The following is a 24,240-nucleotide window of genomic DNA, read 5'->3' as shown; positions in this document are numbered from 1 at the left end:
GCAAGCTTTCAGAAGCTCAAGACAACTTTGACTACGACACCGGTGTTGGTATTGCCCACAGGCCATATATAGTATATTGTGATGTATCTCGTATTGGACTTGGTGCGACGTTGATGCAAAATGGCAAGGTTATCGCATATGTTTCACGGTAGTTGAAGATTAACGAGAAGAATTATCCAGTTCATGACTTGGAGCTAATAGCCATTGTTCACGCGCTGAAGATTTGGAGGCGTTATTTATATGGCCTGTCGTGTAGGTGTTCACGGATCATAAGAGTTTACAGTATTTGTTCAAGCAAGGATCTCAATTTGAGGCAAAAAAGGTGGTTGGAGCTATTGAAAGACTATGATATCACCATCTTATTTCATCCCGGGAAGGCCAATGTTGTGGCCGATGCTTTGAGTAGGAAGTCAGCCAGTATGGGCAGCCTTGCGTATATTCCAGTCGGTAAGAGACCACTTACTTTGGATGTTTAGGTTTTAGCCAATCAGTTCGTAAGGTTGGATGTTTCTAAGCCCAGCTGTGTTCTAGCTTGCACAATCGTTCAGTCTTCATTATTTGCGCGTATCTGAGATCGGCAGTATGATGATCTTTATTTACTTGTCCTTAGGGACACAGTGCATCACGATGGTAGCAAGCAGGTTATAATTGGAGATGATGGAGTTTTGAGGATGCAGGGTCGTGTTTGTGTGCCTAATGTGGATGGACTTCGTGAGCTGAATCTAGAGGAGGCCCATAGTTCCCGGTATTTTATTCATCCGGGCACCTCTAAGATGTATCAGGATTTGTGGCAGCATTATTGGTGGATGAGGATGAAGAAGGATATTGTTGCATATGTAGCTTGGTGTTTGAATTGTCAGCAGGTAAAGTACGAGCATTAGAGACCTGGTGGTTTGCTTCAAAAGATTGAGATTCCTGAGTGGAAGTGGGAGCGTATCACCATGGACTTCGTTGTTGGACTCCCACGGACTTAGAGGAAGTTCGATGCATTATGGGTTATTGTGGATAGGCTGACTAAGTCATCACATTTCATTCATGTGGAGTTTCTTATTCTTCAAAGCGGTTGGCAGAGATCTATATCCGAGAGATTGTTCGCCTACATAGTGTGCTCGTGTCTATCAATTCTGATCGAGGTACACAGTTTACCTTGCATTTCTGGAGGGTAGTAAAGCATGAGTTGGGTATGCATGTCGAGTTGAGCACAACATTTCATCCTCAGACGGACGGATAGTCCGAGCATACTATTAAGATTTTGGAAGATATGTTTCGCGCCTGTGTATTGACTTTGGAGGTTTTTGGGATCAGTTCTTGCCGTTAGTAGAGTTTACCTACAAAAATAGCTACCACTCAAGCATCCATATGGCCCCTTATGAGGCATTATATAGTAGACGTTGTCGATCGCCAGTTGGGTGGTTTGAGCCGGGGGAGGCTCGGTTGTTGGGTACGGATTTGGTACATGATGCCTTGGATAAGGTTAAGATCATTCAAGATAGGCTTCGTACAGCTCAGTCCAGGAAAAAGAGTTATGCTGACCGTAAGGTTCGTGATGTGGCATTCATGGTCGGAGAGCGAGTGTTGCTTCGAGTGTCGCCCATGAAGGGCATGATGAGATTTGGAAAGAAGGGAAAGCTAAGCCCTAGGTTCATCAGACCATTTGAGATCCTTGATCGAGTGGGAGAGGTGGCATACAGACTTGCGTTGCCGCCAGGTTTATCAGCTGTACATCCAGTGTTTCATGTGTCTATACTTCGGAAGTATCATGGCGATCTATCCCACGTGTTGGACTTCAGCACTGTCCAGTTGGACCAGGATTTGACCTACAAGGAGGAGCCGGTAGCTATTCTAGACCGACAGGTTTGACAATTGAGATCGAAGAGTTATCCATCGGTTCGTGTGCAGTGGAGAGGTCAGCCTATTGAGGCAACTACCTGGGAGTCCGAGTCCGCTATACGGAGCTGATATCCCCACCTTTTCACTGGCTCAGGTACTTTTCTGTGTCCGTTCGAGGACGAACGATTATTTTAGAGGTAGAGAATGTGATGACCCAAAAGGTCATCTTTTGTTTTAGAATCTATTTCCGGGTCTGACACCTTGAAAACCTCTTTTTATCGCTCCTCGATTTGTATGCGCAGTCCGAACGCGATATCGGAAAGCTTTTATGTGAAAAGAAAATCAAGAAATAATGATTTTTGGCTTTAAAAGATGATTTTAGTTGACTTCGGTCAATATTTTAGGTAAATGGACCCGGACCTGTGTTTCGACAGTCCTGGAGGGTCTGTAGTAAAATATGGGACTTGGGCGTATGTCTGGAATCAAATCCCGAGGTCCCTAGCCTGAGAAATGAATTTTTGAAGAAAATTGTTTAACTGAAAATATAATGGTTTTTGGAAAATTAATAAGATTTGATCTTGTTGGTATTGGGCCCGTATTTTGGTTTCGGAGCCCGGTACAAGTCTGTTATGATATTTAGACATTATCTGTAAAATTTGGTGAAGGTGATTTGATGTAATTCAGACCTTTGGTTGAAAAGTTAGAAATTTTGAAGTATTTTAAAAATTTCATGAGTTTTGGTATTGAATTCATAACTCTAGATGTTATTTTAACGATTTGATTGCGCGAGCGAGTTCATATGATGTTTTTAGACTTATATGCATATTTGATTTAGAGCCCCGAGGGCTCGGGTGAGTTTTGGATAGGCCACAGAATGAGTTTGGACTTAGAAAAATCTGCTATTGCATCTGGTATTTGTTGCAGGCTCTGATCTCGCAATTACGAGATCAGGCTTGGCAATTGCGAGGGTTTTATCACAATTGCGAAGAAGCCCTGGGCCAGCATAGTTCGCATTTGCGAAGTCATCAGGGAGGGGTAACCTTCGCAATTGCGACCAAAGGTTCGCAATTGCGACAGTAGCAAGCATGCAGCAGGTTCGCATTTGCGACGCTTGTCTCGCATTTGCGAGCTTCGCAATTGTCTCAATTGCGACATCTGCAACTGTTCAAAATGAAACTTTGACGGGATTTTTACCCAGTTTTCACATCTCTCAAATCCTAAAACCCTAGAGGCGATTCTCCCAAGACCAAATCTTCCCCAAACCTTTGGTAAGTGATCATAATCCATTTTCTTTCACTTTCCCATCGCATTTCATGAATTTCCAACCAAAAATCTAAGATTTCTATGGTAAAAATTGGTGGTTTGAGTAGAATTAGGAATTTTTATAAATTAGGAATTTAGACCTCGATTTGGTGTCGGATTCTAAAATCAATTGTATATCCGGGCTCGGAGGTGAATGGATACTCGAGTTTTGGTCCGAATTTCGAGTTTGGACCAAGCGGGCCCGAGGTCGAGTTTTTGACTTTTTGGGAAAAATGTTAGAAAACCTATAATTTTGCATTTGAGTTGAGTTATTTATCATTCATTGATGTTATTAAGTTAATTATGGCTAGATACGAGTGAATTGGCAGTGGAATCGAGAGGTAAAGCGGTGTTTGAGTTTTGAAATACCCGTTAGCTTGAGTTAAGTATTTGTTTTAACCTTGACTTGAAGGATTAAGGATCCCTGATTTATTTTCTATGTGAAATTCCATGTGTGTGGCGTATAGGTGTGGTGACGAGTACCTATGCGCCACCAAATTATCATTATATCATGTTCCCTTCCCCATTTCCCTATATATATTGCTCTCCTGTCTTAATTGCTACATGTTCCTAAATGTTTCCATGTCTAATTGCTTCATATTAACTATTATTCCTTTTATTGAAATATTTACTTGTTTTATGGTTTCATTTTATTACCCTTTTGGCTTATATTGGTTTATTGGTGCTTCATGATATACTTTTGCTGGTCTCGCTGTGCAGTTTTAACTGGTGAAGTTTTATAATCGTAGTGATATTTCATTGTGTGGAAGTTGTGGAGGATTTGAGTTAACTTGTGAAACACTTGTCTTTATTTTTGTGATTGGTAATATATATATATATATATATATATATATATATATATATATATATATATATATATATATATATATATATATATATATATATATATATATATATATATATATATATATATATATATATATATATATATATATATATATATATATATACGCCGCAACAGGAGAAATAAGGGTGAATGTGATTGTCTGGTGGGATGGGATTGCGCGTCGCAACAGGAGGAATAAGGGTGATATGTGTTGAGGAGTAATAAGGGTGGACTGGTGGGATCGGGTTGTACGCCGCAACAAAGAGTAATAAGGGTGAATATTGATATTGTTATTATTTATATAGTGGGATCGGGATGCACACCTCATCAGTTATTGTTTTAGCATTCAATTATGTTGAAGTTTGTTACTGAGATATTGAAACTCCCTAAGGATGGGTTGTAGCTGAGTACTGGTAGAAAGGTTGGTTTCCGTATTCATTTAATGCAAGTTTCTATTATATTTCGTTACGTATTTCCTTTCTGTTTTTAATATAAGTTGTTGCAGATTGTATATGTTGTGATGCCCCGCCGTACCCTCGTCGTTACTTCGTCGATGTTAGGCTCGGCACTTACCATTACATGGGGTCGGTTGTATTGATACTGCACTCTACATTTCTTGTGCAGATTTCGGAGCTAGTAGCTGATCGAGAGGTTGGTTGCTGTTGCTGCATTCCGCAGACCCAAGGTAGTCCTGCAGGCATTCGCAGGCCCTGGCGTCCCCTTCTATCCTACTTCATTTCCGTTTTATCTATTTTCGAGACAGATGTAAACTTTTCATTCAGACCATTATTTGGAATATTCGTAGACTGTTCGTGAGTTGTGGCACCAGTTCTAGGTGAAATTTATTACGGTTTTCGTTATTTGCAAATTGATAATCTTTTAAATTGTGTTCTTCCGCATTTATTTCCGCTGATTTACTTTCGTTAAGTTTTAATTATTAAAAGATAAAGTAAAAGGTGAAATATTCTGCAACGTTGGCTTGCCTAACGAGTACAATATTAGGTGCCATCACGGTCCCAAGGGTGGAAAATTCGGGTCGTGACACTCCCCCCTCCCCGGGGAAAATATATATATATATTTTTATATATTTTAAGTTTTAGTTTTTTCATCTTTAGGTTTACAGGTTCGAAGTTTTATAAGTTTCAAAGTTATGAGTTCGAAGGTTTATGTATTTGGAAGTTTACGGATTTAAAAATTATAAAGTTTACGAGTTTGAAAGTTCGTGGTTTTAAAAGTTAGCGGTTCGAAAGTTTATGAAATTTGTGGTTTCGGAAGGTTGTTGGTTCGAAAGTTTGTGGCTTCATGTTTATTGTATCTAAATTATTTATGAATACTCTTGAGAAGTTAGTTTCGTTAATTTGCGTATCAAACACTGGAAAATAAATAAAATTACTACTTATTTTCTAAGAAAATATTTTCTTGGAAACCATTTTCCACGGAAAACGTTTTCCGTTATACCAAACCCACCCTTAAGCTAATCTCTTTTGCAGTTGTCCGTTGTGATATTTCAAACTACTAACAGCATAACACCTCTTTAATTATCTGAAAACTAGACTATAATGGCTAAGAAAATCTTGCTTTATTTTCTTGTCGAGGACCAAAGAATAATTAGTTAACCAAACGATGATTAGTTAGTAAGTTAGGCATGGCTAATTGAATGATGAATTGATGATCATTCCAAAAGAAGAAGATTTTATGCGGACAGTCAAATGAGCTGGATATCATACAAAAAGACATTTTTATTTTGTTTTACTCTTTTCCTTTTCACGGTCAAGATACATTAAAATGTTCTCAATTAGTCCATTACTCCTCTACTTTTTATTACTATTGCAAGAGCATGTCCAACATGGACTAATTGAGAACCTTTTAATGTATCTTGACCGTGAAAAGGAAAAGAGTAAAACAAAATAGAAATGCCTTTTTGTATGATATCCAGCTCATTTGACTGTCCGCATAAAATCTTCTTCTTTTGGAATGATCATCAATTCATCATTCAATTAGCCATGCCTAACTAATTGCATAAGATTATCTACTTATACAATTATTGAAACATAAAACTGCTAATTTAATTATGCAATTAGATAATCTTTGGGTTGATTGCCTTGTCCAGAACCTACCAACATGGGTGGATTTACTAATTATTGCTGTTTGGAGAATTTCTTCCAACTACCAAACTAATCCACCAAAATTTGTGTGTTTCCAAATGGTATAACCCAACAGCTGGACCTTTGTTTATATTCTTGAATTAGTATGGTGGAAAAAGAGAGGTAGATAAATGGCTTATCAAAGGTTCTAAAAATCTTGCCTCTTAAAATGCTGAGATTTGAATCTCATTTTATACCCCACTCCCTCTTATTTAAACGTATACTAATTATGGAATCAATTTTTTTTCTCTATACATACTTGCTCTTTTCTTTGAAGTCATGAGAACTTTTTGTCTTTTACTTTGTTTTAAATCTATAGAAATTAATTTGCAAATTTATTATAATCTGATCAAATCCTACAGGTTACCAATTCATGTTAGTGTATTAACTGGCTATTAAGTGATTCAATTGTATAAATAATTTTTATATTATAATAGATAAAAGTTAATTTAAAACCTACCTAAGGTAAAGGAAAGAAAACAAAGGGAACCATCCTCTGCTTCCACTTTCTTGGTTTTCTGATTTTATAAAGCAAGTATTATGAGTAGTGTCAATTTCAAAAAAGAAGTGAACCTCTTTAAAGTTTAAAAGGAAAAATAAGTGAACCACTATATAGAGAGGATAATGAAGAAAAAGTAAACATAAACGAAAACCATCCAAAATATGTGGAATTGGAATAAAGAGAGAAAAGAAAAAGAAGAAAATCATAATTGGATAATTGCCAACTGAATTCCACTCCTCTCCTCTTTGGTTTGTCTTGTTAATTTGCTGATGTTATCATCTGTTGGTACTCCTGTTTTTTCCAGTTTTTCTTGTGCCGAGAATTTATCGTAAAACAAATTTTTTAACTTTTTAAAGTAGGGATAAAATTTTCGTATATATTATTTTCTCAGACTCCACTCGTAAAATCACACTAAATTTATTATTATTACTGTTGTTTCCTTTAATGGTTGGAGCCACAATTTAAAATTTAGAGAAGAATACTTGTCACTAGCAACTCTCTTGTCCCATCCCATCTTCAATTATGGCCTTTGAAAGGGGCATCTAAAACGTGAGGAGTCCAAAAACAGAGGGACAGAGAATGTCTGGTTGCACAAAATCTGTTTTGGTAGTCTAATAATCTGTTGTCGGCAATATGGAATAACACTTTGCCATCTCAACTCAAGAAACAGCCATTCCGAACTTCCCCCGACACAATGTTATCAGTCAAAATGACAGCTTTATCTTCACCCACGTGCACTTCCGGCCTCTTCTTCTTCAACCCCACCAGCCACTAATGTCTCTCTTCGAATGGGAGAATCACTAATCTAACTACCCCGCCCTTAATTTACTTTGTTTTGTTGGAGAGTGATAAAAATAAGTTGCTAGATATATTAGGTTACTGTGTCACGTCCCGAAATTAAGGTGAGACGTAATGGGCACCCGACCTAAGCTGTTTATTGAGCGAATCCTGAATTAGTATGTGCTGAGTATATTTTTAACACTGAATTTAACATCATAAATACTTTTAAGATAAATGAAACTGAAATAATTTAAATTGAATTATATTAATTATCTAATAACACAGTATATGTATTGGTCAAAATTCGGTAATTCGGTAACTGAATATAAGTCGTGCCAAGGAACGGGGTCGACCACGACATTATAATGAAGGGGTCGCTCTCGTAAGGATCATTACCGAGGACGAGTAACTGGAGTTACAATTGTAACGATAGGACTGTCTTAGAAAAGGACACCAGGAATATTCCCTTAGATATTCCTTATATTGTACTTTTTAGAGTTTCTTGGGAATATCCCTTATAAATAGTAAGAGATAGAGAACAAAAAGGATCTTCACTTTTTGATAAGTTCACATTGTAAATGTTGACTAAAAAGAATATACAAAAGTTGTCTTGTTCACTGATTACATTATTCAAGCACACGTTGTTCAATCTTTGTTCACAAAATCCAAGTATTCCATACCCATAGAAATGAACATCCCAGTCATACAATAATTAGGTGGTAGATCCTTTCTTATTACACTTATTACCATTATCTACATTTATTATATGTTCACGTTATCATATTCATTGCCAATCATTGATTATTAAATCCGTTATTTATTGCTCTTGAACACTGTTCATCTCGCGAATATCTTATTATATTCAGTCTAGAATTTATTAAGTTCAACTAAGATTCGCCCTTTAATTCATCATTAGTTGATTTAACTAAAAGGTTTAACACTTTTTTGGTCAAACAATTTGGCGCTGTCTGTGGGGAGGTTTTAGTTGAAATTTTAGTTAGTTCTAGATTATAAAAAAAGGACAGCCATCTCTTCTTCGTTTGCACAAACTAACAATGGCAGAAAAAGGAGATGCAAGACAGAAAGCAATAACATGTGTCACTACCAACATTTTGAACTCCATCAACGAAGATGACAGGGAAGACAACGAGAATGTGACACCAAGCGCTACACCTAGGTAGAGTTATTCACCTCCTCCTCATGAAAGTGTAACCGCTTCACGCGAGAGGCAAGCGTCCATGTCCACAGCTGAGGAAGCACCACTAGCAGTGAAAAAATATTGGAAGAGTGGCTGACAAGTATTCTGAACAACATACCCGACAAACTCATTCAAAGGGAGAATAGAAAAACTGTGCAAGTAGATACCATAACGACCCCCGGCGAACAGCCTACCCCCAAATAGATAACACTTACTGTTGATGCAGGTAATGACACACTTGCAGCCATTCTAAGGAAAATGGAAGAAATTAAAAACAAGAACAAAACACTCCGCGACCAGATGATTGAACATCAAGAAAGGGTAGATAAGATACCGGGCGCCCCAAAACTGCTACCAAAGTGGGATGTCGGCCGATTCGTCGAACAAACGTATAGCGAGGAGGAAGCCCCACATGCCATACCCAAAAACTTCAAAATGCCACCATATTTGAAGATATATAATGGCACCACAGACTCAGAAGATCACATCATTCAATATGTCACAGCGGTAAAGGGCAGCGACCTATCAAAGGAGCAAGTACCGTAAGTGCTACTAAAAATGTTTGGCGAAAACTTAACTGGAGGAGCCTTAACTTGGTATTCGCAACTACCAACATGGTCTATAACAATGTTCGAGGAAATGGCTGACAAGTTCGTTACCGCCCACGCCGGAGCTAAGAAAACGGAGGCCAGGGTGAATGACATATTCGCCGTGAAGCAATCGCCTGGCGAGGGACTCAGGGACCTCCTCGCTCGGTTTAATAGGGTAAGAATGAGCTTGCCAAACATATCGGAAGGGTTGGCGGTAGCAGCCTTCCAAAACGGGTTGAATAGGAATGGGTCGAGGGTGACCGGAAAGTTATTAAGCAGGCTTATGAAATACCCTCCCGCAACTTGTGAAGAAATTCATAACGCCTACTGTGCCGAGGTGAGAGCAGATGATGACGACCTCAACGGTCCAAACCAACGTTTGACATCAATCCAAATAAAGCCGAGGAAAGATCATTGTAACGATAGTCGAAGAGACCAGTCAGGCCCACGCCTCAACCGAGACAGACATCAACCCTATGTCAGAACAACCATTCCACCATCCTCTCGATATACGGAAGGGTCGTCCAGGCCACACACAAGGACTCAGCGAAATGAGAGAGGTATGCCTTGACTATTATCTGTTCACAATTTTTGTGTTTCTCCTTCAGAAATAGTGTACGCACTAGAGAAGCTTGACACGAAGGTGAAGTGGCTGCAAAAAATAAAGTCCAACCCAAGTACCCGAAAGTCGAACGTCCTTTGTGAATTTCACCAAGAGCGGGGTCACAAAACCGAGGACTGCATAGCCCTACAGCAGGAAGTAGTAAACATGATGAACTAAGGGAACATTAAGGAGCTGATGAGTGACCGAGGACGAGCCAACTTCGGCCGCGGACGAGAACAACACGAAGGCCCTCCAAAGACTCCCTCTCCTGCCCGCACTATTTAAATGATTATCGGTGGAGGCGACGAAACAACAATGAACCACATAAAGTTTACCACCACACACAAGCTAAAACAGTCAATCACCCACGATCGGTATGATGACCTCAGAGAAAGTATCATCTTGGATAAGTCAAATACCAACAATTTGATTTTTCCTCACTCTGATGCTCTTGTCATTACTTTACGTATTTTAGATACTGATGTTAAAATAATAATGGTAGACGATGGAAGTGGCGCGTGTATTATTCACCCTCGAATGCTTGCACAAATGCGACTCGAGGATAAGATAGTACCACGCTGCATAACACTAACAGGTTGTAACAATGCAATCGAACGAACCTCAGGAGAAATAACGCTGCCCGTTCTAGCTAGAGGCGTCACCCTAGGAACAACGTTCCATATCATGAACCGGGACACAACCTATAATGTAATTATAGGACGACTATGGATACGCGCCATGAGGGCTATCCTGTCAAGTTTGTATCAAGTGATGAAATTCCCTACCCCGTGGGGCATATTCAGCATCCGAGGCGAACAATGCACATCCCAAGAATGCTACCACACCGCCCAAGAATGCTACCGCATTACCCAAGACTGTACATTTACTCAACAGCTGAAGGGAACGAACTCGGAAGCATAGCAATTATCAAAGTCGGGGTCCAAACTCAACGATCAAAAGGACGTTATCAAGGACCCCGACGTCGTGGAAGGCACGGGATCAACACTAGAGATCTTGATCCCGTCCAACTCGATAACAATGAGAACAATAAAAAGGCTTATATAGGCCACAAGCTCTCCTAGCCAGGTAAATTTCATAAGTTTTTAATCAATAATGCCAATCTGTTTGCCTTTTCCAATGCAGATATGCCAGGTATTCAGAAAGATGTTGCCACACATAAGTTGAACGTCGACCCCTTCTACCCCCAGTACATCAAGGGAGAAGAAAATTCAACGCCATAATCAACGAGGCCGTCAGTGAGGAAGTAGATAAACTACTCACTAACGGCTCCATCCGAGAATCGAAATACCCACAATGGGTCGCCAATGTAGTCATGGTTGTCGCACCTCCTTTTTCCGCCCCCGCGAGGGGCATATGGAGTTTTCTCCAATTAAAGGACAGTCAAAATGAGATTTGTTTGTTTGTTTCAGAGTCGCCACCTGGGAATTTTAAGGCGTCCCAAGTCACCGGTTTTAATCCCTGAATCGAGGAGAATATGACTCTGTTTGTTATTCTGCGAACCATAAATCCGAGTAAGGAATTCTGTTAATTCGGGAGAAGGTGTTAGGCATTCCCGAACTTCGTGGTTCTAGCACGGTCGCTTAACCATTTTTATACTTGGCTTAATTATCTTGATTTACTAAATATATTTTCTGTTACCGTCTTAAAATATTTATAATTAGAAACCTTTAAACGAATCACGCGTACGTATATTCGTGTTATATATTTTTACAAGCATGAAGAATCGTGTCACGCATACGTGTACACAATAAGATTGACAATATTATTCTTTTATTAAAAAATATCATACGTTCGAAATTTAAAATAAAATTAAGAACATCGTCGCCCTTGTATGATTAAACAGTGAACTGCACATCTCGGGTTATATGAAATTATTTTAACATCCTCGGAAAACCCCCTTTTTATTAAAAATTTGCTCGAAGTTGTGCGAACGCATAATCCGAATTGCTTTTAGAAATATAATCAGGTTACGCGAACGCATCCCTAATCACGCAAAATATTCTTAATGGTAGTATAGATTTTCCACAAATTGTTTATTACATCCATACATTTTTATGTGAAGATCATGAGAAATCCCTATTTGAGATGCCCTTAAATTCTTTGAAAAGAATTCACAATTTATTAAGTGTTGACCGCTAATTATATTTTTCGCGTGTGAATTATATTCCTCCGAGCCATTCAAATTTTAAGAATAAAAATAAATAAAGTGTGATTAATACTACCATTTTTCTCGTAAATACAATATGTGTATACCCAAAAAGTGAATTGCGTATGAAACTAAAAAAAATTGATTTATGAAAGGAAGAGATGTTTTCGAAGAATTTTCATTATTTTATTTGTAGCGAATGCTATATTACATTCTTAAAATTGTTACAATTTATAAGCCTAATCTCCTTCCACATCACTTGTTCTTAATCCGATATGCATGATTATTTTGGTTAATTCTGCTTATGATTGAGTTTGGGATATACATAATCGAAACGATTTTTATTCTCAACCTATGCGAACTATTGGCAAACACTAACTTTACACGTTATAAAAAAAATTGTTGACTTATCGTTTACATTATTTTTAAAGAAATGAGCTAATTGCATTCAAATAACTAGGCCATTTGTTATTAAGAAAAGAACTGATCTACCTGTTGTCTTAATAAGACGATATCACATATAACATGAATATACCCCTACATCATTCACCATATTCCAACATTGTGAACCTAACGGATTTTACTAATGTATCTTTCAACTATTGATTATAAACATAACCATTATTATGCCATAATATAGCAAAAGGCAACCAACATCATATAACTTTAAACAACAACTAACTAATTAACAAAATAGACTAATAATGTATTTTTCCTTGATATTTCCATACTATTCTGTACCTAACTATCAATACCATAAAATTTAAATAATGGCCAACTTTCTGTCATGTTCCCTATTTTGACAATTCAAATATAACTATACTAATGAGATTTCGAATTGGACAACATTATTACAAAGTTTTATATGAATTTCAAAATAAGATGATTAACTTATTGCCATCGTGTCGAACTCACTACTAGTTAACCAATATGAAATAAAGCTGTAATTTAAACTAATGAACTTAAATGAATAAAAGATAGAATTACAATTCCAAACTTCATTTATTTGTCATGTTGAAAGCTTTTCATGACATGAGTTTACAGATATGTACCTGGAAATGAGGGAAGGAGAAGTGAATTTCAGCAGTAATAGCAGCAACAAAAACCAGTAGAAAACCCCAATGTTTCAACAGATTTGAACAACAATACAGAACCCGAGAACCCAGACACAACGTAGAATGACTCTTTAAGAAATTTCAGATTTTAAACTCAACAATGGGATTTGAACAAATCCAGATAGATAAAACACAGTATTTCTGATTTTTCAAGACTTAGGAGAACGCAAACTGAAAATTTCAATCTCAGAAATTCAACATTAACACTAGCTTCTATTGTAGAAATCTGTTTTTCCTACTTCTGATTTTTCTTTCTTTATTTCTGTTTTCTTTCTTTTTCTTGAATCAGATTTCTATTTCTGCTTCTGTGTGTTTTTCCTCTCTTAATCTCTGTCCATATTTTTCTATCTGTCTCTCTCTGTGTATATGTATTTCTGTGTGTGTTCATCTATTTCTATATCTCCTCCTTTTCCTTAATATGTGTCCCTGTGTTTATACATGTCTGTCCCCCTCTCTTAAGTGCTGCCTGGACCCCTTCTCTTTAAAAAAAAAACAGAACATCCCATTCAAAACCTGCTTTTAACTACTTTAAATCCCATTACAAATCTTTTTTCCTGATTTTCAGCACTCCCATTACCCTTTGTTTCCCATTATTACATTAAATAAGAGCCATTAACACTCCACTATCAGCACACTACTACCCTCACTGTTTCATTCCTAATAGTACCCCTGAAAGCCTACTGTTATTACTGCCCTCAAAGAAATCAGAATCTGATACAAAACAGATTTTAAAATCTGTTCAAACTCGATTATCTTTCTGAATTAAACAGCTATAACCAATCCTATCAACTTCCTAACACAGTTGTATCTAACCAACCCTTGTAAACTTGAATTCAAACCCAACATCACAATAACATTATACTGAATTCAGCATAACAATTTAAACTGAATTTCAACATTGAACTAAGATCCAAACAAATACAGGAGCATTGTCAATATACTGACAATGCCCTGAAATTTAATGCTCAGAAATCAACACATACACATCACCCTTTTGATGAACTTATTGAACTATAAACAAGGATGATTTAATTGACGAGTATTAATCAAACTGATTATCTACAATAATTGTCAACAAACAATTTGTAAAATAGAAACAGATTGTTTCAATCAGCATTAACGGAAACCAGGATTTACAGAACAACTAATCGACGAACTTAATCGAGTCGATTATACACATTGTAAACAACAAACAAAGACAATGACATAATTCTGATCAACTAATCGGGTATGAGGCAGAATCACAGAATTAATTAAACAAATATGAAAAATTTCACAGATAACTAAATAAGGCAACAATATATACGTAGGAAACAAAAGAAAAATAGAAAATACCTCTGAATCTTCAATTTCACACAGACAAAATTCAACTTTGGATTCGGAACTTTTTGAGGCTGAACATACTTTATTCGAAGTATTCTCAGTTGAGAATACCTCGATTAAAGCCTCTTAGACCTCAATCCCTCACTTGAATTGAACAGATCTCCTGACTGGAAATTTTTAGGGTTTCATCTTTCGGATTTAGGTTTTGAGCAATTCTGGGCAGATTCGAAGGGAACCAAAGATGACTCAAGGGTGAGGGAGGCCTAGGGGTCATTTGGTGTTAGTTTGGAACAGATCTGGGTAGGGTTAGGTTTCACTCGAATCTTCAAATGAAGATTCGAGCAGTTCCAGGAGGATTCGAACCATGCCACTAACAGATCTGTGATGAGAATGGACAGGGGAGACTGTGGTGTTAACTTGGAGGCCATCGGAGAAAGTTGGTTTTTCAAACCAACCTTCAATCGAAGATTCGAGACTGTGTGATCTGATTTGAAGGAAACTAACACTAGATCCGTAAAGAGGGGGTTGTGAGGAGTCGAGGGTGTTAAAGAGGTGACCGGCGGCGTTGTTGCCGCAGGGTTTCAGGCAATGGGGAATGAGGGCGGCTAGGGTTAGGGGTGTGCTTCAGAGATGACGATGAACAGGAGAGGAGGGGGGTGTTTAGTTAGGGGGCCGGGGTAGGGATTTGGATTTATATAGGGATGGGGTGGATTGATAATGACCGTCAGATCAAACCTGATCCACGGTCAGGATCAGTTCATTTAACCAAACGATGTCGTTTGGTTTAACATTAAGGTCGGGCTGAATTGGGGCAATGGGTCGGGTAAGGGTATGGGATCTTAGCCGTTGGATGGATTTGATCCAATGGCCCTTGATGAAATACGACCAAACGTTGTCGTTTGGTATTGGTCTTGAATTGGACCGGACCTGGGGTTGTTTGGACTGGGTTGTGGGGAAGTGATTTGTTTGGGCCCTCCTTTTCAATTAAATGGTCCAGTCCGTTTTGCCTATTATTCCCCACTCTTTTCATTTTCTAATTAAATTCCTAAAAATTATAAAAACAAAAATTACCCTTACAAAAATATTAATTACCCTTTAACAACTATTAACACATAGACAAAACATTAATCACATAGTGAAACATTAAAACTAGAACAAATGCATATTTTTGTGATTTTATTTTTAATTAATTATTAAATGCATAATTAAAACCTAGATATGCATGAAACATGTATTTTTATTTTAGTTTCGTTTAATTATAACAAAGCAAACATTTACGGATAAAACACAAATAATTAATAAATGTCACACAAAATTAAAAATTGCACACTAAGAGAAATTTGTTTTATTATAATTTTTTATTTTGGAGTAGTTTTCGTGAGGCAAAAATTACGTGCTCACAGCTGCCCCTCTTTGTGCGGAAACTCGAAGAGTTTGCGTGCAAAGATAAAGTGAGCGGATACGAGCGATTTTTGCCTGTTCGAATACTCTGTGGGAAGCATTTTTTGAAAGATTTGACCGAACCTCTGCTTCAAAGGTTTCCTACATATCCTTGGCTATAAAGGAATCAGGTCAATGTAGTTCGGGAAGTTTTGGGTAGCTGAGACTACCATGGGACTGTGATGCTACTGCTGTTTCGTGCTGCTTTTACTGCTTGCTGACCTCCTTATTACCCCCTGCTTTAAAGGTAAAACAAAAGCTAAACTAGACTATGGTATATGAATTACAAGATCTTATCTAGATCATGCCCTTGTGTTTCTTGTTGTCTTGATGTCTCGGTGACTCTCGGGCATCTTTTGCTTCTGACTTGTTCCGCATTTCCTTTCATTGTGCCTCGTATTTCCTTTATTTGTTTGGGACTCTTGTTGTTTCTTGCTGGGGATTTGGTTGGACTCCTCTGCTTTATTGACTTTACATGTGCTCCTTTCTCATATGGGCGGGCTTTTGACTTCAACCCGTAATGTCAAACTATATTGCCATTCTGTTCTTCAGGTGGGCGCCTGACTGCTGATCCTTCAATTGTATTCCCTTATTCTCCAGGTGGACGCCTCATTGCCTTTTCGATTCTTCATCCTTGTTTTCCAGGTGGATGCCTGATTGCCATTTCAATTCTTCATCCTTGTTCTCCAGGTGGACGCCTCATTTCTTCTTTAACTCTTCATCCTCATTCTCCAGGTGGACGCCTGATTTCTTCTTTAACTCTTCATCCTCATTCTCCAGGTGGACGCCTGATTTCTTCTTCAATTCTTCATCCTCATTCTCCAGGTGGACGCCTAATTTCTTCTTCAATTCTTCATCCTTATTCTCCAGGTGGACGCCTGATTTCTTCTTTATTTCTTCATCCTTATTCTCCAGGTGGATGCCTGATTTCTTCTTCAATTCTTCATCCTCATTCTCCAGGTGGATGCCTGACTTCTTCTTCAATTCTTCATCCTCATTCTCCAGGTGGACGCCTGATTTCTTCTTTAATTCTTCATCCTCATTCTCCAGGTGGACGCCTGATTTCTTCTTAAATTCTTCATCCTCATTCTCCAGGTGGACGCCTGACTTCTTCTTCAATTCTTCATCCTCATTCTCCAGGTGGACGCCTGATTTCTTCTTTAATTCTTCATCCTCATTCTCCAGGTGGACGCCTGATTTCTTCTTAAATTCTTCATCCTCATTCTCCAGGTGGACGCCTGATTTCTTCCTTAATTCTTCATCCTCATTCTCCAGGTGGACGCCTGATTTCTTCTTCAATTCTTCATCCTCATTCTCCAGGTGGACGCCTGATTTCTTCTTCAATTCTTCATCCTCATTCTCCAGGTGGACGCCTGATTTCTTCTTTAATTCTTCATCCTCATTCTCCAGGTGGACGCCTGATTTCTTCTTTCAATTCTTCATCCTCATTCTCCAGGTGGACGCCTGATTTCTTCTTCAATTCTTCATCCTCATTCTCCAGGTGGACGCCTGATTTCTTCTTTAATTCTTCATCCTCATTCTCCAGGTGGACGCCTGATTTCTTCTTAAATTCTTCATCCTCATTCTCCAGGTGGACGCCTGATTTCTTCCTTAATTCTTCATCCTCATTCTCCAGGTGGACGCCTGATTTCTTCTTCAATTCTTCATCCTCATTCTCCAGGTGGACGCCTGATTTCTTCTTTAATTCTTTCACTGGGTGTTTCCTGACACAAAATGTTGTTTTTGCCCCTGTTTCAAATCAAAGTAAACTTTGTTAGTTTAAATCAGGGTGGTTAACTGGGGCATTCTTGCCGACGGTGGGGCTTCTCTTCGTCTTGTTTTATTGCCTTGGAATGGTTGAAAAGACGGTTTTGTCCTTGTAATTGATCCTTAACTATAGGATCCCCAACTGTATGTTTTCACTTCAAACCCTTTTAACCGTAATCATATGTCTCTCCTGACATTGCTGATCCACTTTTGATTCCACTTTTCTTACACCCATGTCTTATTTTTATCCTATTACCTCCTGCCCATCATGGCCGTATTTTTGTCCTATGCAACCTTGAATCTTGGTAGTATACCTTGACATTCCTTCTTATTTGTTTGGAATAAAACTCATCTCAAAAACTTTATAAGAGTAAGATTATTAGTGACGAAAACATGACGATTTCGACAATGAAAAGAAAAATCCAAATTTGGATGGCTGTTGGAGAAAGAATAAAGAACTTATCTGATTGGAGTCACTGGCACCAATGATCATGGTATGCATTTTGGATTAATCAACCCAGTCTTTTAATCAATCTCGTTTCAATTGTTTCATTTTGTTTTTCCCAAAATTTCCATAACCCAACTTCACTTTTTTTTTTCATTTTACAGACCTGTTTGACTTGCAATATCTTAAAGAGTTTTCACCGACAAACCTTCCTCATTTGTTCATTTCTTGATTCCTTTTCGCCTTATGGTGCCTGCGAAGGTTTTCACCAATAAGATCTCTCATTTTACTTTCTCTCAACTTCCGTCGTCTCATGGTGCCCGTGTGGGTTTTCACCTATAAGACTCTCTCATTTTTACTTTCTTTTCTTGTTTGGACCAGAGTGTTATGAACCATTTTTATTTGCTCGACTCGGCATTTTTCTAAGATTGATCGAAAGGTCTTTTTTGGTATGTGGTTGGAATCAAAAGTTAAACAATTTTGATATGGGTTTAAAATTACAACTCTTGGAATCTTTTCTTATTACCAATACAATTCCTGCCCCAGTTTCTTGATTGGGGTCTCTTGATGTTTCTTTTTGTGCATATCGTGCTCCCTATGACCGAGCCGTGAGGCGCCTACGTATCCTTCTTTGAGGAATCAGGTCAAACGTAGTTCACTCCAATAATAGTGATTTTCTATTTTTCTCCCTTTTTTTTAAATTATATTTTTCATATTTGATTTTCATTGATTCCAAGAGAGGGTAGGAAAGAAACAAATGTGGCTCAAAGGGGAAGCAAAGGGTATAGTGTTTGGATAGCAGAATAAATTGCCTTTGTCATTCCAATCTTCGAAATAATGCCAAATACAAACATTCAAAAAGTTATGCATAATATCTCTTTACCGCGTCAGAATTGATAGCCATGTCTATGCATATTCCTTAGATATCTGTTAAACATAGTGCACCATTCAATAATACTCTGGTCACAATGAATGGTCCTTGCCAATTCAGGGCAAATTTGCCTTTTGCCTCAACTTGATGTGGAAGAATACGTTTCAGCACATGTTGACACACTTCAAACTTCCGGGGACGCACCTTTTTGTTGTATGCTCTTGCTATTCTTCTTTGATACAATTGGCCATGACATACTGCGGCCAATCGTTTTTCATCAATCAAGTTTAACTGTTCCAGACGGGTTTTGAACCATTCATCATCATCAATCTTAGCTTCGGCGATGATCCGAAGGGAAGGAATTTCAACTTCTGCAAGAATTACTGCCTCAGTGCCATATACCAACAAATAAGGAGTTGCTCCTACTGAAGTGTGAACAGTAGTGCGATATCCCAACAACGCAAATGGTAATTTTTCGTGCCATTGCCTTGAACCTTCTACCATTTTCCGAAGTATTTTCTTTATGTTTTTGTTGGCTGCCTCGACTGCTCCATTCGCCTTGGGCCGATATGGGGTAGAGTTGCGATGTGTAATCTTAAACTGTTGACATACTTCCTTCATTAAGTTACTGTTAAGATTAGCGCCGTTATCTGTGATGATCACCTTTGGGATTCCGAATCAACATATGATATTTGAGTGGACAAAATCGACCACAGCTTTCTTGGTCACTGATTTGAATGTTTTGGCCTCAACCCATTTGGTAAAATAATCAATGGCTACCAGAATGAACTTGTGCCCATTGGATGCTGCCGGCTCAATTGGTCCAATCACATCCATGACCCAGGCGACGAAAGGCCACGGTGCCGACATTGTGTGCAACTCGGATGGTGGAGAATGAATCAAATCCCCGTGTATCTGGCATTGATGACATTTGCGCACAAAACTGATACAATCTCGCTCCATGGTAAGCCAATAGTAACCGGCTCAGAGGAATTTCTTTGCCAACACATATCCGCTCATATGGGGTCCACAAACTCCCAAATGTACTTCAGACATGACAGCCGTAGCTTGTCGGGCATCTATGTATCTTAATAATCCAAGGTCTGGTGTTCTTTTATACAAAACTCCTCCGCTTAAGAAGAATCCATTTGCCAATCGCCTAATGGTTCTCTTTTGATCCCCTGTGGCTTGTGCTGGATATATCCCCATTCTGATATACTCCTTGATGTCGTGGAACCACGGTTCACCGTCAAATTCCTCTTCAACCATATTGCAGTAAGCGTGCTGATCGTGGACTTGAATATGTAGTGGATCCACATAAGCTTTGTCCGGATGGTGCAACATTGATGCCAGGGTAGCCAATGCATCGGCAACCTCATTATGGATCCTTGGAATATGCCGGAACTCCACTGATCGAAACCGCTGACAAAGATCATGTAGACATTGTCGGTATGGTATGAGCTTCAAGTCTCGGGTTTCCCATTCTCCTTGAATTTGATGTACCAGAAGATCCGAATCTCCCATGACTAAGATTTCCTGGATACCCATGTCTGCGGCTAGCCTTAACCCCAAAATACAAGCTTCATATTCAGCCATATTATTGGTGCAATAAAATTGTAGTTGAGCCGTAACAGGATAGTGATGCCCTATTTCAGAAATGATTACAGCTCCTATCCCGACTCCTTTCATGTTAGCGGCCCCATCAAAGAAAAGTTTCCAGCCAGGTTTTTCAATTTGCTCCATCTCAGCGATATGCATTATTTCTTCATCGGGAAAATAGGTTTTCAACGGCTCGTACTCTTCGTTGACCGGGTTTTCAGCTAAATGATCAGCCAGTGCTTGGGCTTTCATTACAGTTCGAGTCACATAGATGATGTCAAATTCTGTGAGCAATATTTGCCACTTTGCAAGTCTTCCCGTTGGCATAGGCTTTTGAAAAATATATTTCAACGGATCCAGACGCGAAATGAGGTAAGTAGTGTAGAATGACAAATAATGTTTCAATTTCTGAGCTACCCAAGTTAGGGCGCAACATGTCTTCTCCAGATGAGTATACTTAACCTCATAAGCTGTGAATTTCTTGCTAAGGTAGTAGATGGCCTGTTTTTTTCTGCCGGTGAGGTCATGTTGCCCCAATACACAACCAAATGAATTTTCCAAGACCGTTAGGTAAAGAATCAGAGGTCTTCCTAGCTCTGGTGGGACCAACACGGGTGGGTTCGACAGGTATCCTTTTATCTTATCAAATGCCTCTTGACACTCACCGGTCCATTTGACCGCATCATCTTTTTTCAACAATTTGAAAATAGGCTCACAGGTTGACGTGAGCTGAGCAATAAACCTGCTGATGTAATTCAACCTCCCCAACAAACTCATTACTTCAGTTTTGTTCCTTGGAGGTTGTAATTCTTGGATGGCTTTGATTTTTGATGGGTCTAACTCGATGCCTCGCCGACTGACTATGAATCCCAGCAACTTTCCAGATGGAACTCCAAATGCGCATTTGGCAGGGTTAAGCTTGAGATTGTACCTGCGAAGTCTTAAGAAGAATTTCCTCAAATCCCCAACGTGGTTGTCCTGATGCTTTGATTTTATGATCACATCATCCACGTATACCTCAATCTCCTTGTGTATCATATCATGAAACACTGTGGTCATTGCTCTCATGTAAGTTGCCCCGGCGTTCTTCAAACCGAATGGCATTACCCGGTAGCAATAAGTTCCCCATGGTGTGATGAATGCCGTCTTTTCTGCATCTTCTTCATCCATTAGAATTTGATGATACCCGGCATAACAATCCACGAAAGATCCTATCTCATGCTTGGCACAATTATCAATCAAAATATGGATATTGGGTAATGGGAAATTATCCTTCGGACTTGCTTTGTTGAGATTGCGGTAGTCGACGCATACTCTAATTTTGCCGTCTTTCTTTGGTACAGGAACGATATTAGCTAACCAAACAGGATATCGAGTGACTCGAATGACCTTTGCTTCCAACTGTTTGGTGATTTCTTCCTTAATTCTCACACTCATATCAGGCTTGAATTTTCTCAGCCTCTACTTGACAGGAGGCACCATTGGATCGGTGGGCAATTTGTGAACCACTAAATCAGTGCTTAGGCCTGGCATGTCGTCATATGACCATGCAAAAACATCTTTGAATTCTATGAGTGCTTTAATTAACTCTTCTCGGATCCTTGGTTCGAGATGGACACTTATTTTAGTTTCCCGGATATTATTCGTGTCCCCTATATTGATGTCCTCGGTATCACTCAGGTCAGGTTTGGTTTTTTCCTCAAAGTGAATTAACTCTTTACTAATCTCTTCAAAAGCCTCATCTTCATCATATTCTGATTCATAATCACAATATATTTCTTGAATTATTATTTCGGAACCAGATTGATTTTTAAGACTGGGCTGAGGATTCCTCATGCATGCCATATCACTAGAGCCAGCGTAAAAAGAACTGTACAGAAAAAGAAGAAAAGGAAAAGAAAACTATCAGGAATGATAATGAAAAAGGAAACTGTATTTTATTGGATGATGAAAGATAACAAGGTTTGCACACTTCAAACAAACTGTAAGATAAGCATTGGGATTACAACCCTGAGGTAACCCAAACAAACTGAAGGAAAATCAAAAATAACTACCAAGACTCCTTTCGAATGGGGAGAGGAGTGGCTTTCCAATTATTAAGCTTTGTTTTTGACCCAACGAATTGAACTTCTGCGTTGCCACAACCTTCCCCGCTTTCCACCATATTCACATCGTCAAACAATTTCTCGAATCTTTCAATTAATTCCTCCTTAGGATTGACCAGGGATTTAGGAATTGTTGTTATCGGGCGATTTTTAGCACCGGTCTTGACAAAAGACTTTGATAGATGTGAGACTGGTTTTGGAAGAACCCATGCCTTTTGTTTCAGCTTTCTGGCCTTTCTCACATCGGTGACAGTGGGTATGAATCCCAAACCAAATTTTCCCCAGTTCTCAGGGAGAGATACTGGTTGTATAATTCCTTGCAAAGATGAGCCCAGACCTTTGCCGGGTATAAAACCATTTTTTAACATTTCATAGGCTATCATGACTGATGCAGAGGTTATCTTTGGATTCGGAAGGTACTTCCCCTCTGGAATTTTCTCTACCGACATTGTATCGTACACTTGGTATACCCATGGTCCCTGGTCATTTTCTATTGCCTCGACCGGTACAATGGCACTGCTGTGAGCATTTAAACTTTCTTCCCCATGCACAACTATTTCTTGATGATCCCATTCAAACTTGACCGCCTGGTGTAGTGTTGACGGGACTGCTTTAGCAGCATGGATCCATGGTCGACCCAACAACAAATTATAAGAAACAGTTATGTCCAGTACTTGAAACTCCATCGTGAATTCAACTGGCCTTATTGTCAGTTCTAGCACTATGTCGCCAAATGAATCTCTGCTCCCACCGTCAAACCCCCATACGCAAATACTATTCTTCTGGATCCTCTCCTCTTTGATTTTCAATTTGCTTAAAGTGGAGAGAGGGCAGATGTTTGCACTTGACCCGTTGTCAACCAATACCCGGGTTACTATGGAGTTTTCACATTTCACGGTGAGGTAAAGAGCTCTGTTGTGCTCAGTACCTTCCACAGGCAATTCATCATTAGAAAATGTAATTCTGTTTGCCTCAAAGATTCTATTGGCTATTCTTCCCAAATGATTTACAGAGATTTTATCAGGAACGTGAGCCTCATTCAGGATTTTCATCAAAGCCAGACGGTGCTCCTCTGAATGGATTAGTAATGACAATAATGAAATTTGAGCGGGCGTCTTCTTCAGTTGATCCACAACAGAATAGTCATGGAGCTTCATTTTCTTAAAAACTCTTCCGCTTCTTCTTCCGTCACAGCTCTTTTTATTGGTGTTGGATTATTTTTAGTTTTTCTCAACTCTTCGGGAGTAAAACATCTTCCCGAACGAGTCAAGCCTTGCATCTCACAGACTTCTTCCTTGACTTCTTTTCCCTTGTACATTACAGTCACCCGTTCATAGTTCCATGGAATGGCCTTGTTGTTGATCATTGGTAGCTAGGTTACAGGTTTGATAATAACCCGATCTATACGGGCTCCTTCCACGAATACAATGGGTTTGCTGGCAACCCCTGGTACTATCACTTTCGGCCTTTCTTGCTTTGTGGCTACTTTGCTCGAAGATCCCTTCTCGACTACCACAGATGGTTCATCACCATTTCTGTTCTGCTTAGGTACCGACTTCTCCTCTGTTAACTGCTTATCTGGCTTGGCTTCATGAGACCTGATCATCATGA

Source organism: Nicotiana tabacum, chromosome 16 (genome assembly GCF_000715075.1).
Source record: "Nicotiana tabacum cultivar K326 chromosome 16, ASM71507v2, whole genome shotgun sequence".
Taxonomy (NCBI): Eukaryota; Viridiplantae; Streptophyta; class Magnoliopsida; order Solanales; family Solanaceae; genus Nicotiana; species Nicotiana tabacum.
Note: the sequence above shows the minus strand (reverse complement) of the source record.